Below are 18,952 nucleotides of genomic sequence, written 5' to 3'. Positions count from 1 at the left end.
TACCATAAAATAGAGCTCTGCCCAACCTTTCCTCCCTCCTCTTTCAAGTCTCCATTGTCCAAACCTTCCCTTTTTAAAACCCATCTTCCTCTTCCTTTCCTAACCCTTTAAAATTCCAGCCACCTTATTAATTTGCAAACTGGATACAATTAACTTAGACTTGAATAGAGACTGGGAGTGGATGGGTCATTACACAAAGTAAAACTATTTCCCCATGTTTATCCCTCCTCCCCCCCCCCACTATTCCTCAGACGTTCTTGTCAACTGCTGGAAATGGCCCACCTTGATTATCACTACAAAAGGTCATCCCCCCCGAACTCTCCTGCTGGTAATAGCTCACCTTAAGTGATCACTCTCCTTACAGTGTGTATGGTAACACCCATTGTTTCATGTTCTCTGAGTATATAAATCATCTCCCCACTGTATTTTCCACTGATAGCTCACGCAAGCTTATGCTCAAATAAATTTGTTAGTCTCTGAGGTGCCACAAGTACTCCTTTTCCTTATTTATCCAGCAACTATTCCATGTACCTCTCCCTGCCCCTGTAGTTATGTCATATGGCCACCTCCGGCTCCTCTGAGGCCAGCTCCCTGCCCCCAGTGACTCTGTGTCAGTCCCATGCTTTCCCCAGCTGCATTTCCTTTGAAGTGCTTTGAAACACTACAGTTTCCAGTCTCCCAGGCAGCCAGTTGGCACCTTTTCAAATGAGCCACTGAATGGCAAATGCACAGATACACTGGGATAAAATGAGCTCCTCTTATTGATTTTCCAAACCAATATGGCCCTGATGCTGCCTCTTTGTGCCATTTCCCTCTTCTGCCAGGAGGCATTCTCACCCCTTCCATCATTTTAATTAGACATTACACCTGACACAAATGCCGAGTTGATTAACCTTAAAGGAGCAGAATAGGTTCTCCAATCGTTAACACAGGGCCCCTGACACATTATAACTCATGCTAACATGTGCTGTTGCACAAACTCACAGCTTCGTCGGCTCACTTTCCAAAGCCACAATGTGAAGTAATAACATCTACAGAGAGCTTTTTATGAGCCTGTCTCCCATAATAATGCGATAAACGCAAGATTTAAAAGACAGATCACTCCGGACTCGGCAGACTTCACTTTTTAATGTTTACATAAACGCACCTTTTCTGCGGTGGTTTCAAATGGTGGGCCTTCCCAAGGTGTCTAGGCTCAGCCCTGACCAACCTTTCCTTCCCACGCAAGCGGCTCTCAACTGGAGGCACAGCCCTCTGATGGGCTTGTCCCCCTTGCCCCCCAACACACATACGCTGCTTCCACTTCTTGTCTGGTGGGAGTAAAGCTGCGCAAGCGTCAAGGAGAGTCATTCATCACGCCTTGAGCTCTCCCGTGAGCTCTGCATTTGCAGTGAGAGTTCCCAGTGTCGGAAAGAGCCATTCAGTATTAATGTTCCTTTATTGTGTACCACACAGAAGACAAAAGGAGAAGAATTGAGCTGGGAAACTTCTGCTTTATTAAAAGGCAGTAGCTAGATGAGCTGCTTTCTTGCTTGCATCCAATACACAGTCAGCCTGTGGAACTCATTTCCAGGAGATGTTGTGAAGGCCAAAAGTATAACTGGGTTCAAAAAAGAACTAGATAAGTTCACAGAGGATAGGTTCATCAAAGGCTATTTGTCAGGGATGCAACCCCATGTTCTGGGTGTCCCTAAACCTCTGACTTGTAGAAGCTGGGACTGGATGACAGGGGATGGATGGATCACTGGATATATTGCCCTGTTCTGTTCACTGCCTTTGAAGCATCTGGCTCCTGATGCCAGCGTGAGCTCTGCCTGAATAAGGACTATTGTTAAAGGTTTATTGTGAATCATAAGAAAATAAATAAACTCCTCATTTGCTTCAGTGGGAATTGAGAGTATTTAGCCTCTCCTGAGCACAGGCCCTAAATCTGTATAATGTGACCCGGTAGAAATAGATCCTTAACCTGTAATCCCTGGCCGTTTGCTTAGGAAACAAGTCTCCCAGGCCAAGCCCCTTCCATCGAGTGAGAAAACATGCAGCCTTATTTAGAAAGCATCTTAGCTCAGAATCCAGTTTATATCCTTCCTGGAGTAGGGTGCAGTGGGTGGAGGTAAGTTCATTCATCTGCTTCTCCAGCACAAACACACATGCACAATCTCCATCAAGCCAGAAGAATGACTCTGTCTGTGTGTATGCGTACATATCCCAGAGCAGCTGACGCAAGGGTGCACATTGTTAGCACAGGGCTACAAATGATACAAATGTCTATCGGAGACCAGTTCATCATAACAAAATTAGCTCAGTGAGTCTTCACGTAAATCAAATCAAATATCACTTTCCAAGGCAGTGAGAGAAGAGCCAATCTTTCTTTGCCACGGGCGGGGGGGAGAGAGGAGGGGGAATGCATATACATCTTTATGTAACACAGTGGATGAGTGGTTAAAAAATGCAGTGTTTGGGTGTAACCTAATCAATTTGGGCTGGGTGGGCGACTCCTGATTCAGCAGGCCGTGCCAGGGAGCAGATGGAAATAAATAACTTCTCTCCGATGAGGTAGAGAAATGATTGAAGATACATGGATTCTGATGAGAGCCCCGACTAGTTAATCTGGAACACCGACTGCTCTGTGGATTGGGTTATTTCTTTGCCCTGTATTAAAAAATAGCCACCTTGGGCCAGCATGTTGGTTTTTTTAATTAGGCTGCCCAATTGGCATTGAGCCAGGATTTCAATGAAGAGACCTCCAAGAATTTCCAGCTCCTGTGGATGAGCAAAAAGGGGTGGTTTCCATCACCTGGGAGTTCCCTCTGAGGTAATACGTGGAAACAAATTCCTGCTGAAAACCCTATGGGGGTATGGCAGAGCATAATTTCCCATGGGTACTTTCAGGGATTCAACCATTTGAAAGTATATCTGGGCAGGATGTGAGATTCATCCACTGGATGTTAATTTCTGGGGTTCTGGGATTCCATATGGGGACCATTTGGTTTTCAGCCGCCAGGATTCCCTAGAAAGTGATTCTTTGGCAGACCGATAGGTAGGGCCCTACCAACTTCAGAACTATGAAAAATGCATCATGGATCATGAAACCTGGTCTTCCTCATGAAATCTGGCTATTGTAGGGGTACCATGGTATTGCCACCCTTACTTCTGCACTGCCTTCAGACCTGGGTGGCTAGAACGTGGTGGCTGCTGGCCAGGCACCCAGCCCAGAAGGCAGCATCGCTGCCAGCAGCAGTGTAGAAGTAAGGGTGGCATGATCTGGTATTGCCATCCTTACTTCTGCACTGCCGCTGGCAGCAGCACAGACTTCAGAGCTGGGTGTGGATGCCTCCAGGAGGCCTCTCATCCTTCCGTGGTGAGGAGACCTCCCCCAGGGTGCTTTCTGACATTTGGCAGGTCTCCAATGGGGGAGGTTTTTGAGAATTCTCTATGATGGACTCTCTGAGAATACATTTGGGGGTTCCTGTGTCAAGATTCACAGATTCCAAGGCCAGAAGGACCCATTGTGATCATCTGGTCTGATATCCTGTATAGCATGGGCCAGAAAACTTTCCGGAATTAATTCCTATCTAAACTAGAGCAGATCTTTAAAAAAATCCAGTCATGATTCAAAAATTGCTAGTGATGGAGAATCCACCATGACCCTTGGTAAATTGTTCCAATGGCTAATTACCTCACCCTGTTAAAATCTGCTCCTTATTGCTAGTCTGGGTTTGTCTAACTTGCAGCCATTGGGTCTGGTTAGACCTTTGTCTGCTAGACTGAAGAGTTCTTTGTTATAAAATGTTTGTTCTCCATGTAGATACTTGAAGACTGTGATCAAGTCACCCCTTAACCTTCCCTTTGTTAAGCTAAACAGATTGAGCTCTTTGAATCTGTCACCAGAAGGCATGTTTTCAAGTTGCATGGATGGCATGTTCCCCGACCCACTTCCCGCCAGCAATGGCAAAGAATAACAGATGAAGCAGAAAATGGACATTCTGTTTCCCTCCCTGCCTTCAGAGTGGTGTTTCAGTGTGCAGTCTGCAATATCACCTCACATTGACCTCTCTGGAGAGGGACAACAGGCTGTTGTCGTTTCACAGGATCCTGAGCTGCTGCGTTGATGGGTTCAGTGTCCCTACATAATCCTGCCCAGGGATGAGTTAGAGAAACCTGCACAATGGGCGCTCTGCTCATGGGCCTCCCTTTCAGCCCCAGAGGTGGGGCAGATGTGGAAGGCACCCAGCTGCCATGCAATTCACCAGCTGCAGCTGCTGACAGCTTAGTTCTGCTACCTGCATGTTTTTGCATATGCCGGAGGATTCCTGGTATTTATGACATCAGAGGCTATAGCCCTTGCTCTTATCTCAGTACCAGCATGGGTGAGAAGGGGATTATTAGTATTTACAATGCAGTAGCCGTGAGATGCCTTCACTAGCACTGGTTCTTTTGTGCTTGGCTCTCTACAGACATTAAAGCCAATGACAGTGCCGGCCCCAAAGAGCTAATCTGCGATGATGCAACATGGAACCTACCCCCCCCCCCAGATGAGAGACGCACAGCAAGGGTAAGTCCCCTACTTTTGCAGGACAGTGAATGCTGCATCCAGCATCATTCCACTCATCCCTATAGATGGTTCATTGGGCCACCAAGCAGCAACAGAATCTCCGGCAGCCCCTGGGGAATGAGCTGGTGTTTCCAAGTCCAGGTTCTAGGGGACAAGTGTCCACATCACAAAAATGATGATTGCAACTGCCACTAATGGATACCATTGATGGCATCCCCCCTAGGGAGGGCAAGCACTGAATAGTCCTCAAACTACCACCCCATAGAGGTGGCCTCTCCAGGGCATGGTTGAGACATGTTGATGGTTTGCCTAAACAGAGAACTTCGGCCTGCAGAGCTGTCAGGCCCATATAGTTTTCTTTCATTGCCAGTTTATCTGAATGTTGGTGCTGGAGAGAACATAAGAACAGCCATACTCTGTCAGATTCATGGTCCAACTAGCCCAGGATCCTGTCTCTAACAGTGGCCAGTGCCAGGTGCTTCAGGGGGAATGAACAGAACATGGCAATTTGGAGAGACCGACCCATCTTCCCCTCTGGGGTTCTGACAGTCAGAGGTTTACAGATGTCTCGGTGTTGCATCCCTTACTAATAAGCACTGATGGACCCATCCTGTACCCTGGGCTATATCAATTCCCTTAGTAAAACTGCTTAAAGCCAAACCCAAGCATCAGCACAAAGGATAGGCCTCTGCCCCCAGACCCCAATAAATATCAGAACCAGAGCGCTGCCTTTCTGCAAAGGCCTCTGTCACCATACAATGCATACTCATTTGTGTTAAGGTTTCCAAGTGCTCCGTGCCCCCACCAGCCGGGGGGGCAGGCAAAATGAGGATAGGAGATGATGGAAGGTCTTCTGCCGCTTCGGTGCCATGGGCTGCTTCAAGATCTGTCTTATTCCACGTGGGTGGAGATGAGGCAGAGATCCCTGCATCTAAAACTCATAAGCAGCGCTGCACATAAAAGAGCCATCTGCCGCCTTGCCTGGCCATCCAAATGCAATGGAGAGAGGTGGCCACTGCTGGCGGCTGAGAGCCGCTTTCCTTTGAACTCTTCCGCTGAGGACAGCGGACAGATGCCTTGCCCAGTAACAGGAGCACAGTGGAAAACAAACACAAACATGGCTTTGGGAGGGTCGGGGATTCAACAAGAGAGAGAAAGAAGTTGCTGCAGTTAAATGTTTTCTGTCCTGACTCTGAAAGGCTAACGGTCTCTGCTCGCACAGTGTGCATGTGTGTGTATGTATGCATGTGGGGGGGTGCATTAACCCTAAGTGTCAGAGGAAAAGCACTATGCAGAATAAGAAGGAGCAGGGCAGGCAGTATGGTCTAGCGAGTCGGGCCCTGGACTGGAACGCAGGGGCTATGGATTCTATTCCCATCCCCCGACCTCCTGTGTTACCTCAGACAAGTCGCTTCATTGCTCTGTGCCTCAGTTTCCCCAGCTCTCCCATTTGTCTGTCTTCTCTGGGGCAGAGGCTCTCTCTTATTGTGCATGTACAGCACCTAGTGCAATGAGGACTGATTTCAGTTGGGGGGTCTCTAGGTGCTACTTGAATAGAATAACAACAACAGCATCGCTGGGCTGGCTTAGGCAATGAAAATTATCGTGTGGGCTGAAAGGGGCTGGGCACATAGAAGTAAATGGTGTGAAAAGAAGCAAAGGAAGATTTAGGGTGAACATCAGGACAAGTTTGCTGTTACTGGGCTGTGGAACAGTGTCCAAAGGGATGTGGTGAGAGACCCATTACTTGGGACATTTCAAACTAGACTTCACAGTGCATAGAAAGTGTCTTGCAGGGATCAATCCTGCACTGGCTGATGGAGCTAAGCCTAGTAAGACTTTCCAGTTCTTTGAGTCTGTGCTACTCTGAATGCAGCTCTAAAGCTAACAGCTCCTCTGCAGCACTGCATCCTTGTTGAGGTCTTTGTCACCCTGCTCAAGATCATCTTCCCTGGAGCACGGATGAGCCAGGTAGGTGAAACACACCTACCCTCTTTTCAGCCACATGCGATTTGGCTGCCCCAGCTTTAATAACATTCTGGATGTGTGGATGTGCACTATTGCCCTCTACTGGATGAAATCAGAACTGCTTAGCGGTGTGTCATGGGCCCGCTGCTAGCAAATCTCCATTAGCTCCGGAGGTGTGGGAAGGTCTGAATCCTGAGCTGGCTGTCACCATTGCATGCATGCAGCATGTGGCGGCTGGGAAGTTGCTAGTTGGACTTGGATTTGGTATGATGCTGATGTTTTCCAGGACGGGATGAAGTGACCAAGCCTGGTAAATGTGGGGCCCTGAGGGTGGAAGTTGGAGGACTTACCAGTCTTGTGTGATGGTTCTGGTTTCAGAACCCCTCCTCCGTCACTCTGCTTTGATTGTGGGGGGACAGGGGTAACTCATACACAGACCCCATGGGCCGAACTCTTCCTGGATTGCCCTGGGAGTGAGGCCTCACAGACTCTTCTTCACCAACCCCCTGCTCATGCCTTTCTTGCTAGTAGGAAAGAGCCCTAAAAGATCAAGGGGTCAGCTTTTCTGAATGGGTGACAGCCGCTACTCCCTGTCCTAACACCCCTTGATGCTTCCTGGGCATCACCTTGCTGCAGAAAGCCTCCTCGTTCCCACTGTTTGCATAAACAATGATGCAGCTGTATTAATTATCAAGAGATTCAAAGACACTCCGCTCCTCCTCCTCCTCCTCCTCCTCCTCCTTTCTCCCCCCTCACCTCCACTGCTCTTTTGCTGCTGTGGGTTTTTCAGACAGATGGGACTGGAGCCTCTTCAGCCTGCTGGCTCTTCCTTGAAGACTCAGGAAGTGACAGCCCTGCAGGCAGCTAAAAGCTGGAGAACAGCAGTAGCACCGAGTCGTTTTTCACTCAGTAGCAAACCAAAGGCCAATTCCATGGTTGTGCTTGCGCAATTAGCCGCTCAGGTGGGTGTCTGTGATGCACCGGAGTGTGGGCCACACAGATCTCTACTGGATAGAATGTGTCAGACTTGGCAACCTCTTTACAATCCCTCTCTACTAATTAGTACAATAGAGATCTCCTTTAGTTCCCTGGGGAGAGACCCATGTCTGTACAGCAGGATTCAATGGGGGGGGGCATATATGTATAGTATATTCCTTTGCCACTAGGTGATCCTTCCCATGTGTGTGTGTGTGAAGTACCTGGGACCTTCCCGTGTGTGTGTATGTGTGTGTGTGTGTGTGTGTGTGTGTGAAGGACCTGGGTCTTTCACTTGGGGGTCATGTTGACTTTGTGGTGTGATCTGTTTGCTCGCACCAGGATCCATAGGTCATCAGTTTGTGTGGTGGGTTTCCAGCTGTCAGGAGGGTGTGTACACAATGGGCTCCCATCTGGGTGGGAGAGCCCATAGAGTACACCGGGCAGCTTTCACAGTCAGAGAAATTGGAATTACACAACAGAACCACTAACCCAGGAACCTATCCTTGCAACAAAGCCCGTTGCCAACTCTGTCCACATAGCTATTCAGGGGACACCATCATAGGGCCTAATCACATCAGCCACACTATCAGAGGCTCCTTCACCTGAGCATCTACCAATGTGGTATATGCCATCATGTGCCAGCAATGCCCCTCTGCCATGTACATTGGCCAAACTGGACAGTCTCTACGTAAAAGAATGAATGGACACAAATCAGACGTCAAGAATTATAACATTCAAAAACCAGTTGGAGAACACTTCAATCTCTCCGGTCACTCGATCACAGACCTAAGAGTGGCTATCCTTCAACAAAAAAGCTTCAAAAACAGACTCCAACGAGAGACTGCTGAATTGGAATTAATTTGCAAACTGGATACAATTAATTTAGGCTTGAATAGAGACTGGGAATAGATGAGTCATTACACAAAGTAAAACTATTTCCCCATGTTATTTCTCCCCCCCACCCCACCCCACCCCACCCACCCCCCACTGTTCCTCAGATATTCTTGTTAACTGCTGGAATTAGCCTACCTTGCTTGTTACCATGAAAGGTTTTCCTCCTTTCCCCCCTCCCCCCCCCCCGCTGCTGGTGATGGCTTATCTTAAGTGATCACTCTCCTTACACTGTGTATGATAAACCCATTGTTTCATGTTCTCTGTGTGTGTATATAAATCTCCCCTCTGTTTTTTCCACCAAATGAATCCGATGAAGCGAGCTGTAGATCACGAAAGCTTATGCTCTAATAAATTTGTTAGTCTCTAAGGTGCCACAAGTCCTCCTTTTCTTTATGGGAATTAGAAGGGCCAGGCCCATTAGATCCTCCAGCCCATCTGCCTGGGAATGCTCCAAGGAGTTGATGAACCAGTGGGGACCATAAACAGAGTGTTGCTGCGCAAACCACCAGGGGTGAGGTCTGTTTGGAGGGACCAGGAGAAAGGGAAACGAAAGGGATTTGTCAGTGAAGCAAACAGAATGCCAATCACATTGTCCAGGCAAGGGCAAAGAAGCTTCCTCCTCTCCTCCAACCCCAGGTGGTCCCAAAGGTCTTGTGCTCTGGCTGAGTTGTGTATGTACCACCAGCCATTCTGCAAACTCCATTTCAAGCCCAGTGCTAGCAGAGAATCATAGCCAGGATGTGTTGCAAACTCTGCTAGAGTGGAATCAGCACAACCATCCCCCTGCTGCCCCAGCCTTGGCTGCTTCCCAGCCAGCTAACCTTTGGGGGGCTTTACTGCTGTTTTGCAGAGACCCTAGGAGAAGGGAACATATAGCCTGTTCCCATGGCAGCATCGCCAGATGGACTTTCAGCTGCCGGAGCTCTGCACATGGGGATAGACCCAGGGCTGAATTCAGTCTAGAGACACTAAAGGCTGCACAGTGAGTTTGCACCACAGTCACACTTTCATATTTACAAGCTTGTACGCGAACATCTCGTCCATGATGTCTCCTCTCTAGTCCGGTTTTACTATCTGAGCATTTCCCACCCACCCAGTCCCTTCCCCACAGCCAGTACCTGGATTTGGTCTGATGCACCCAATTTTGGAAATGTCCCTTTGCAGCATATCCAGGAGAATGTGTCACATGTCTGATCTCAGCCAGAGGGAAAATTCCTTCCAACCCTTCTGCGGGTAGATCTTGCCAGAGCCTCCAGCCCTCCCAAACCAACCACGCGCACCATGAACACTATCCAGATGCTGTCACCACACAAAGCTCCACCATGTTTTGCAAGCCGTGAAGATACCTGTTGTTAGGGGGCTTATTCCTTCACCACTTACTTCCCTGGTCCTTCTCGCATGAACAGAGAGCAACAATACCCAAAGTCCAAAGGTGCAAACAATTTGATGTTTATTGGGATGAACTTCCAGCAAGCATGATTCCAGTTTCCTTCCTTAGTGTCCCCCTTCCCAGCTCTGACACCACAGAGGCCTACCTGTGTCCCTGTTCCCATTTCCCCCTTTAGCTAAACATGATTCCAATTTCCCCACCCCCATTCCCTGTTCCCATTTCCCACACACACACCCACACCCACTTCCTGACTGACTGCAGACTATATAGTAAAACTTGAGTTCTGCTCAGCTATACCTCAACCAATCATTTTACTGAAATTTAACTAACCAATCCTAACATATTGTAACATGATTATGTAACCAATTATATCCCACCACCTTAATTAGTTTACACCCAGCAAAATATACATAATTATATTGCATCCGATGAAGTGAGCTGTAGCTCACGAAAGCTTATGTGCAAATAAATTTGTTAGTCTCTAAGGTGCCACAAGTCCTCCTTTTCTTTTTGCGAATACAGACTAACACGGCTGCTACTCTGAAACCTATACAGCAGACAGGAACAATCAGAGAACCAGACAGAGATTATACAGACAAACAATAGCAAAGTGGGAACTATAATGACAAAACAATACAGAAGTGAGGATTTCACATCCCAACTGTTGATAAGTGAGTTCTTGCCAGACAGGATGCTATCAAACTAAGTTTCCTTTTACATTTTCTAGGCACTTCCCTTTCTCTGGAGGCGATGGGCATCATCAGGACAGGATTGTATCCTAACAGCCCAATAGCACCTTATTTCAGTGTGACTAGGTTGGAATGTGAGGAGGTGACCGGTCGCTTCCCAGCTTATGGCTGCCTCTGTTGCTTAGCCAAAGATCTTAGCCTAAGAACAGGGCCTCTGACGGTCACAGTAAGAGAAGACCCTTACACCGGCAGACAGTGATTTTGATTCTCTTTCTTTCTTTTATACCTCTATAACTAGCCAAGTGATAAGAATACACCTAAATTCTTAGAGTATAGGCCTTTACAGACAGGCCTGAATATCTATATCCTAACACTCCACCCCTTTTTTTCCCTTTTTCTTTTGGGATCTTCCCGCCCAGGTATCCCTGGAAAAGCATAGGACATATGGCGACACATTTCCTGATAGGGCCAGGCATCAAGGTGGAAGGTATTCCATTTGTCCCACTGCCCCTTGTGTAGTATAGTGCCCTGCACCTTCTCTTGTACGGGCATACCTCACACCTGTTATATCTCCCTCCTCTGCTTCTAACTCAACCCTTTCTCCCTCCCTCCCTCCCTCCCTCCCTCCTTCCCTCCCTCCCTCCCTCACATTGTTCTGCTTTCCACATTCTCAGGTTCGTAATTAGCATCTGCAACCTCCAGGCTTCTTCACAAACTGATGAGCTGCTAAAAATACAGCCCCTGCAGACATCCATTGAACTTCTATTTCTGTCTATTTTTATTTATTTATTTTGACCACTTTCGGATGAGCAAAGCAGTTAAACAAAGGGAAGGGGAAAATGCTGTGATTGCAAAGATGGAACACGGTGGTTTACTTTGTTCAGTTTAATTACACAAAGTCATCATTTAGTGGGGAGCCCACTGGCAGGAAAAGAAAAGGCGTTCACATTCCTACCTTCTTTGGATATATTCCATTTAAAGCTTCCTCAGGCCTCCCCCAGTAGAACTAACTGCGTCATCACCCCGAAACCCGCCACTTATCAGGAGAAATGGCTGCAACAGCTTTGAACTGGGACCGTACTTTAGAAAGCCATTGGTGTTCATTTCCTCCTGCCGTATGAATAACCAAGAGGCTGGAGCTGGGATACCTATCAGTTCTCCCACAGCCTGTGCTCTGGCATCATCCCTTCCTATGAGAACTGGAAGGAGATGGGAAGGACCATCTGTGGGCTTTTCCATAGCCAGCCCTCTTATGTCATTCCCCGAATTAACTCCAGCTGGGAGACTAGGACTGTAGTAAGTAGGAGCATTGGAATAGCCAGACCAGATCACTAATTATAGGATTTCAATTTCACCTTTGACTTTTTAAAGCTTTAGACTGTCTCTGAATAGTTCTGTTTCAGTTTGCCACATTGATTGAAGCTCCTCTACCTATCACTTGAGAGCCATTTGTGTGTGTGTTTTATTAGCCATTCTTTTGAGTTTGCAGCTTCCTTCTTTACTGAGCAATCCACTTGTTCCTTCCTTAACTCGTGCATCTCCCTGCAGTTTTGTTGAGTGGTTGGGGTTCTACATTTGCCCAAACCCTGCACGTGCCAGTTGCCACATCCCTGACACTTCTTTGTTGGACATAGGGTTAATTTCTCTGCTGCTGTGTAATAATCTGTAAGCGTGTCCTATGGTTAACCGCAGGGTGAATGGTCACGTGCTCTTCACCTCTGTCTCGCTGAGGCCTGTATTTGCATTTCCGATTGCTCTGCTGCCTCAGATATGAGCATTGCCTTTTCCAGCGCCAAGTCTGTGACTCTGCGTGGACCTTCACATATCTTTTGTTGTGCCTCCAAAACTGCTACTTGGCTGTTAATGAAATCTTGTAATTTTCAACCTCCAAAGGGCCCACCTTTTAATTTTAAATCCATTACAAACTTCTGTATAACTTCCCCTTTTCTCTGCACCCGTGCCCAGAAGATATATATTTTATAGATAACTTTTTCCTAGGGATCCTCAAACATTTCCGTTACTTATTCTAAGCCTTCGTGCCTTTCCTCCTCAATCTCGGTCCAAAAAGCTTTTGTGCTGGCCACTGCCAAAGCCTGTGTCGCTCTGAGGTTCTCTTCCATTTTACTAGCCCTCATGGTTTTCATGTGCAATTCAGGTGCCTGCGTAACCTTTTCCTGGTCCCTTCAGCATCTCCCCATAATTGTTAGGGCTGGGGAGGAATTTACATGTTGTAATTGCACTGCCTCTGCTACAGACATTTTTGTTTTCTAAGCCATGCTTGCGAAGCGTTAGCTCTCTGTCACCCTACAGTGGCTGGGCCACTTATAGAGGTTTGAGTTCACTGCACCCTTTGATCTAACAAAAGTTACTCTTTTAGCTTTTCCACTGAATGTATCCGATGAAGTGAGCTGTAGCTCACGAAAGCTTATGCTCAAATAAATTTATGGGTCTCTAAGGTGCCACAAGTACTCCTTTTGTTTTTGCAAACACAGACTAACACGGCTGCTACTCTGAAACGTGTCTTTTAGCTTAGGCAGTCGATCCAATGCTTTTAGATCCAGAAGCCCAGGGCTCAATTCGCGCTCTGACAATATCCCATCCAACACAAGTGGCTGATGGCAGTTTTCTTCTAATGGTGAATGAGTGTCAATTTCATCAGATATTTGCAATGCAGTTGCTCTTTTCCTGGATTAACTAGCACGCAGGGCTTCCATTAGGTGGCATTTCAGTGAGGAGTGAGGCAGGCATTAGTCTAAATATTTATATAGCTAGCATCAAGAAAAGATGCATGAAGGCTATGAGACACTCATGCTGTGGGAGTCTAGCCGGGCTGAATTCCCTGTCACTGTCTGCAATCCCCTCCTGTATCACAGAGCTGTAGGCCAGACCTGACATAAGTAACTTGCCTCATTTCTTAGTGAGCATAATTGGCAAGGAGAATGGAAGGTCAAGTTGTAAATAGGGGCTTAGCAAACAGTATGCTGGAGTCAGGATGTCTGTACTAGCTAAGATAAGCCCCGAACGCTAGAGACTATGGACAAGAAAACTTGTAATGATCAGATTCCACGTGAATGGCACATGGACAGAGCATGCTGTACAGAGATTGGTTCCTGCAAAGTCACCAAGCCAAGCTAAAAAGGTGTGATTTAATGTATAGCAAATGCAGTGTGATGTGTAACAGGAAGAGGTTGTCTCTGTGACTTTGGAGGTGTGGGACATCCTATGCTCACCCCCTACGCTTTAGTCTGGTCAACTCAGCGTCACTTTGCTGTATGCCAAATAAAGGAACCCGAGTGACGAAATCCAGAGTCAAACTGAGCATTTCGGATCCCAGAGAACTGGAGGAAGCATTCTCCTGTAATCAGGCAAGGTGTTCTGGATAAGTCGAGTAGAAAAAGGAATCCCAACAGAACCCTATCAACAGGACAGCATGTCCTGCAACGTTAAGCTTCCCGCTGAAGCTTAACCCTTGATAGCCCACCCTCCTCCAAGGGATTCTGTGCTATTGATACCACAGCAACTCCTGCCAGAAGAACCTGGGACAGGAGTAGTTGTGAGCAACCCACAATTCTTGCACTATTGCCTCCCCACAGGGATGCCTGCTAGGAGAGGCTCAGAAATGAGGCAGATCAAACAATAAAAGGGCTGCACTACCATGGAGGTTGATTTAGTCAGATTTTTTAAAAAAATATGATAGGGCTTTGAAGCTAAAATCAATGCCGTTAAGAATGAGAGTTGTCGATAAGAGGTTAATGGGACGGCGCCTCATGAGAGAGACATTACTTCAGAGAGGAGAATGGGCAGCCCTGCCTTTTCCATTACTTCCAACACCTCCCTTGTTGCTCCAGCTCTGTCCCTGCCCCTTCCGCCCACCCCCCTCCCCACACACACTCAGGTCCTTTGTTTGGGGTTGGTGGGGAGAGGCATAGATGGAATCATGCTGCAGGTGAATCCTTGCTTCACTGCCTGAACACAGCCCATGAACCCAAATATCTCCACCCCAGCCGTGACCCACTTTGATCTTTCCCTGGCTGCAGAATGACCAGATGTTGGGGATGTGGTGTATTGAAAACTGTGTTAAAACTTCAAGCTGCCACTTCAAGTGTAAGGGGTTTCCTGGTCCTGCTTGCAGATGAAGGGGCTCAGTTGGGAAGAATGTGTTTTGGGTCTTCAGCAGTCAATCTGCAAAGAGCCAGCCTAGAGCAAGAAGGGGAAGCTGTCTCTCTCTCCCTTAGGGAGCAGCCTGCTTTGTCTCTCTCCGTTTTTGATTTTTGTGTATTAGGGTTCTGGATTCCATGAAATAAAATCATGTTACATTGCCACTTTCCAAAAAGAGTATTCTATGTTTTTAATTTACCTTCTCTGTTTGTGTGCCATGAATGTAACAAGGGAGGGCATTTGAAGGAAAGTGGCACTCACATGCAGCAGAATGTAAGTGTCATTCTGCTTTATATCCACAAAGTAGGCAAGCCTTACAAATAAACATCCCCCCTCTACCTGTGGCATTCTGGACACAGGTCTTCATCAGTCCAACCGAGCAGCATGGCATGTCTGTATTTGCACAATGCATTGGAACACTGTGTTCCTAATGACTAGCTGAAAAGATGCCTACTTCATTTAGATAGGTCAGATAAGGCCTCAGTGGGCTTTGTCCCCAGAAACGAAGTAGCTATAGAACTGGGATACCGCCTTTCATGTGGGAGATGTGGAAAAGGCTCTCTTTGGGGTGAGTAATTAAAAGGGATTGAAAGGCCCCATTATAGGCCCCTCTCCTTCCATTTGGATACGCTGCACTGATGGATCACCTATATGGAAGCTGACGTCTGCTGATTCTTGTACACAATAAGTGGCTGTGCAGTCAGTAATGTGCATACATGCTCCTTTCCGCTGCAGGATCAGAAAGATTAAGTCTTCCTGACAGAGTGTCTTTCTGGTGACCCTTCAACGCTCTCTCTAACCAGCAGAGACCGAAGATTCCACGATCTGAGGGGGCTGATGATGCTACCCAGGTGGTAAGATACTAAACTAGGACTTAGAAGATCTGGGCTCTATTCCTACCTCTGCTGCTAACTGTTGTGTGGCTTTGGGCAAGTCAAATCACCTCTATATTTCTTTTCTCACCCCTTGCCTAGTGAGATAATAAACTCTTTGGGGCAGGGACTGACTATCTGTCTCTGTACAGTGCCTAGCACAATGGAAACCCAATCTCAGTCGGGGACTGTAAGTGCAACAGGAATACAAATAATAATGATAATGCAGACAAGAGTTTTGGTGTCCCACTAAGGCAAAGAGTGGCTGGGGTTGTTATTGAAATGCAATAGGTATTGGCTTCCCCAGTAAAACAAGGTAACAGAGCAAGAGCTGGCTGATGAAATTATCACCGCAAGAAGAGCTGGAGTCTTGAGCTGTGCAGGTTGCAGACAGGAGAGGAAATATTTCTTTCAGGAAATTGATGAAAGTATTTGGGCCTTGTTCACACACTAGACAACTGATTCCTCAATGACCCCAGCAAAACACAGTCAGGGGTGTTTTCTGGCATCATGCCAGCAAACATCCCACCTACAGTTTTTAATTTTGATCAAGGTTTTATTTGTTTCTGACCAGAGCTATTATTAACACGCTTCTGGAGACAGACGCTATATCTAAGTGCACTGACTGTGCTCATGATCAGATTGAGACTCATTCTGAATTTACACCAGAATTAATCAGGAGTGACACTGAAGTCAAAGGAACTACAGTGTAAAACCAGCATAGTCAAGATGAAACTTTGACAAGGCAGGTTTGAGCCCACTGATTTCCTCTGCCAGCCTGCCCCAGAAAAGCAGCAATGCAGCAGGTCACCTCCAGAAAGTTGTTTTTGCAACCATAAGGATTAGACACTTAAGTTTTGCAGATGCTGATGGAATTCCCAGGGGTGTGCTTGTGCTGTGTAGCACCTAAGATCATCTACGTTCAGTCTGTGATCTTAGCATCATTGCTGGGGTTTAGCATGAAATGACCTCAAGTCCTGCACGTGTGCTTCCCTGCAGGCCCTGAGTAACAAATCTGTGACCTTCTAGGAGCTGTCATGATGCTGAACCCCATCACCACTCAGAACTCTATGGTGACAGATCCCCCTTGCCCCAAATGCACAGATTCCTGTTACTTGAGCTCAAGGAGAATCTCCTTCAGCTGTTTGCAGTATAGGGACTATGATACACATTTTGGCCATGCTGATTCTATTCAGTGGAAGGCAGTGGTATAACTGCACATTAGCCAACGCATTACAGTAACACTGAGAGGGAAAGTACATGGGGGGGAAATGACATTGTGGAAGTGAAGTGAGGCACTTAACTCATTTCAGCCCTGCTGATGCCAGAGCACAGCCTGGAGTGGACTCTTCCAGAATACACCTAAAAATAAAACAACACCTGGACTTCGGCTGTTGAAGAGAACCGCTGCAGTCTGCAATCATCAGCGTTTGTGAAAATGCTCTGAGCATGTGGGAGCAGGCAAAGAGTCAGCCTGCAGCCCTCTGGCTTCTGCAGCTGATTACAGACATGGGGCATATTTCCTACCAATCACGTTTCCCTGCTGCTGTAGTCGACACATTGTCATTCTGATGTGGATTTTCACTTTGATCGTAATCCTACCCAGACCGGGAACATAATGTGAATGCACCGTGCCCACCAGCCTGGAAAGCATGGCAGGGAAAATGAGTTCCTCTTTCCCTAGCAAGGCATTTGTTGGTGGGTTATGAATACAATTCTCAAGTTGCAGCAACGAACTATGACTAGCAAAGCAATGGTGACAGCAAACAATAGGCTGATACAAAGGTGGAGTGAGATTCAACACAAAAGTGATACCCAATCCAATAACAACTATCATAGTGATGTTGGATATAGTTTTGACTGGTACCCTGTTCTGCTTCTTATGTAAAAGAATCACAACCATAACCCGGTACTTGGGTGTGGCCTAGTGATTAGAGGAGGATTCCTGATGCACTGTGAGGATCTTGAACAACTCACTGGATGTCACTGTGCCTTAGAGGCTTAGAAGCAATTTAGGAGCCTCAAAAGAAGTAACTGTGGGCATGATCTGAAATCAGTGGGAGACTCTCCCTTGATTTCAATGAGCTTTGGATCATCTCCTGTAACTCAGGGTGAAAGATATTATCTTAACATAATTTATACTGAGGGAATCAGATCCCTGGAGCTAAGGAGTTAATTGAGCAATGGCATTTCAACTTGACCAGCCAGCTGGGAACTAGTAGGCAGAAGGAGCTATGTGTTCACAAGTGTGGAATCATATTCCTGCGGCCTCTGATGCATTACTTGCAAAGCTCTGCATGTGAGATGGGAAATAATCACATCGTTTATAAAGCTTGAAGGGGAGATGCAGGCTGAACATAAGAAAGTCTATAGTAGAATAGACCAATAGGTTGTCTCTCTGCCATCCTGTCTCTGATGGGAGCCCAATGCTGGATGACGCGGATGCATCTAATTGTGCATTTCTTTTCTGGGGGAGGAAATTTCTTCCTGCCCCCAGCTGGTGATTAGATTATATCCTGAAGCTTGAAGACTGAGAACCATTATGATTTTATCTCATATCGTGTTGCTCTTGATGTCGTTCTTAGTAAGATTCAAAAAGGGATCCGATTTTTACTTGACTTTTCCTCAGTTAGTTGTCTCAGAAATATCCGTTCCACAGGTTTCTGTTGCACATAAGAAAAGCATAGCTCCACACTCCGTAGATATGGTGCCCCATGTGCCTCATGCATTTTGTCGCTTGAATGCACGCATCACTAGGCACCACTTCCCCCTAGTGCTGGGAATGTCACATTTGCTCAGGTGGGTATCATCAGAATCCCTAGTACTTCTATAGCCATAGGAGAGTCTCCTTTCGCGCAAATAGTAGGGTGTAGCCTTGTGGTGACTGGAAGACCCAGCTCTCTCCTTGCTTATGACTCCAACATCTTGGGTGGCCGCGGTGTGCACTCTATAGTGACAGCTCAGGAGTCTGGGTGGCTATAGCGCCATTAACATAAGAACATATAAGAACATAAGAATGGCCATACTGAGTCAGACCAAAGGTCCATCAAGCCCAGTATCCTGTCTTCTAACAGTGACCAATGGCAGGTGCCCCAAAGGTTATCATCAAGTGATCCATGCCCTGTCACCCAATCCCAGCTTCTGGTAAACGGCTGCTAGGGACACCATCTGTGCCCATCCTGGCTAATAGCCATTGATGAACCTATCTTCCATAAATCTACCTAGCTCCCTTTTGAACCCTGTTATAATATTGGCCTTCACAACACCCTCTGGCAAGGAGTTCCAGAGGTTGACACTGTGTTGCGTGAAAAAATACTTTCTTGTGTTTGTTTTAAACCTGCTACCTATTAATTTTAACAAGTATTGGACACTTTTGGCACTCAGAGCTTTTAAACAGGCTTTTCCAGTTGCTCAGACTATGGGCATTTACTCACACCATCCTTCTGAT

The sequence above is a fragment of the Dermochelys coriacea genome, chromosome 16 (genome assembly GCF_009764565.3).
Source record: "Dermochelys coriacea isolate rDerCor1 chromosome 16, rDerCor1.pri.v4, whole genome shotgun sequence".
NCBI lineage: Eukaryota > Metazoa > Chordata > Testudines > Dermochelyidae > Dermochelys > Dermochelys coriacea.
This window is presented reverse-complemented; position numbering follows the sequence as displayed.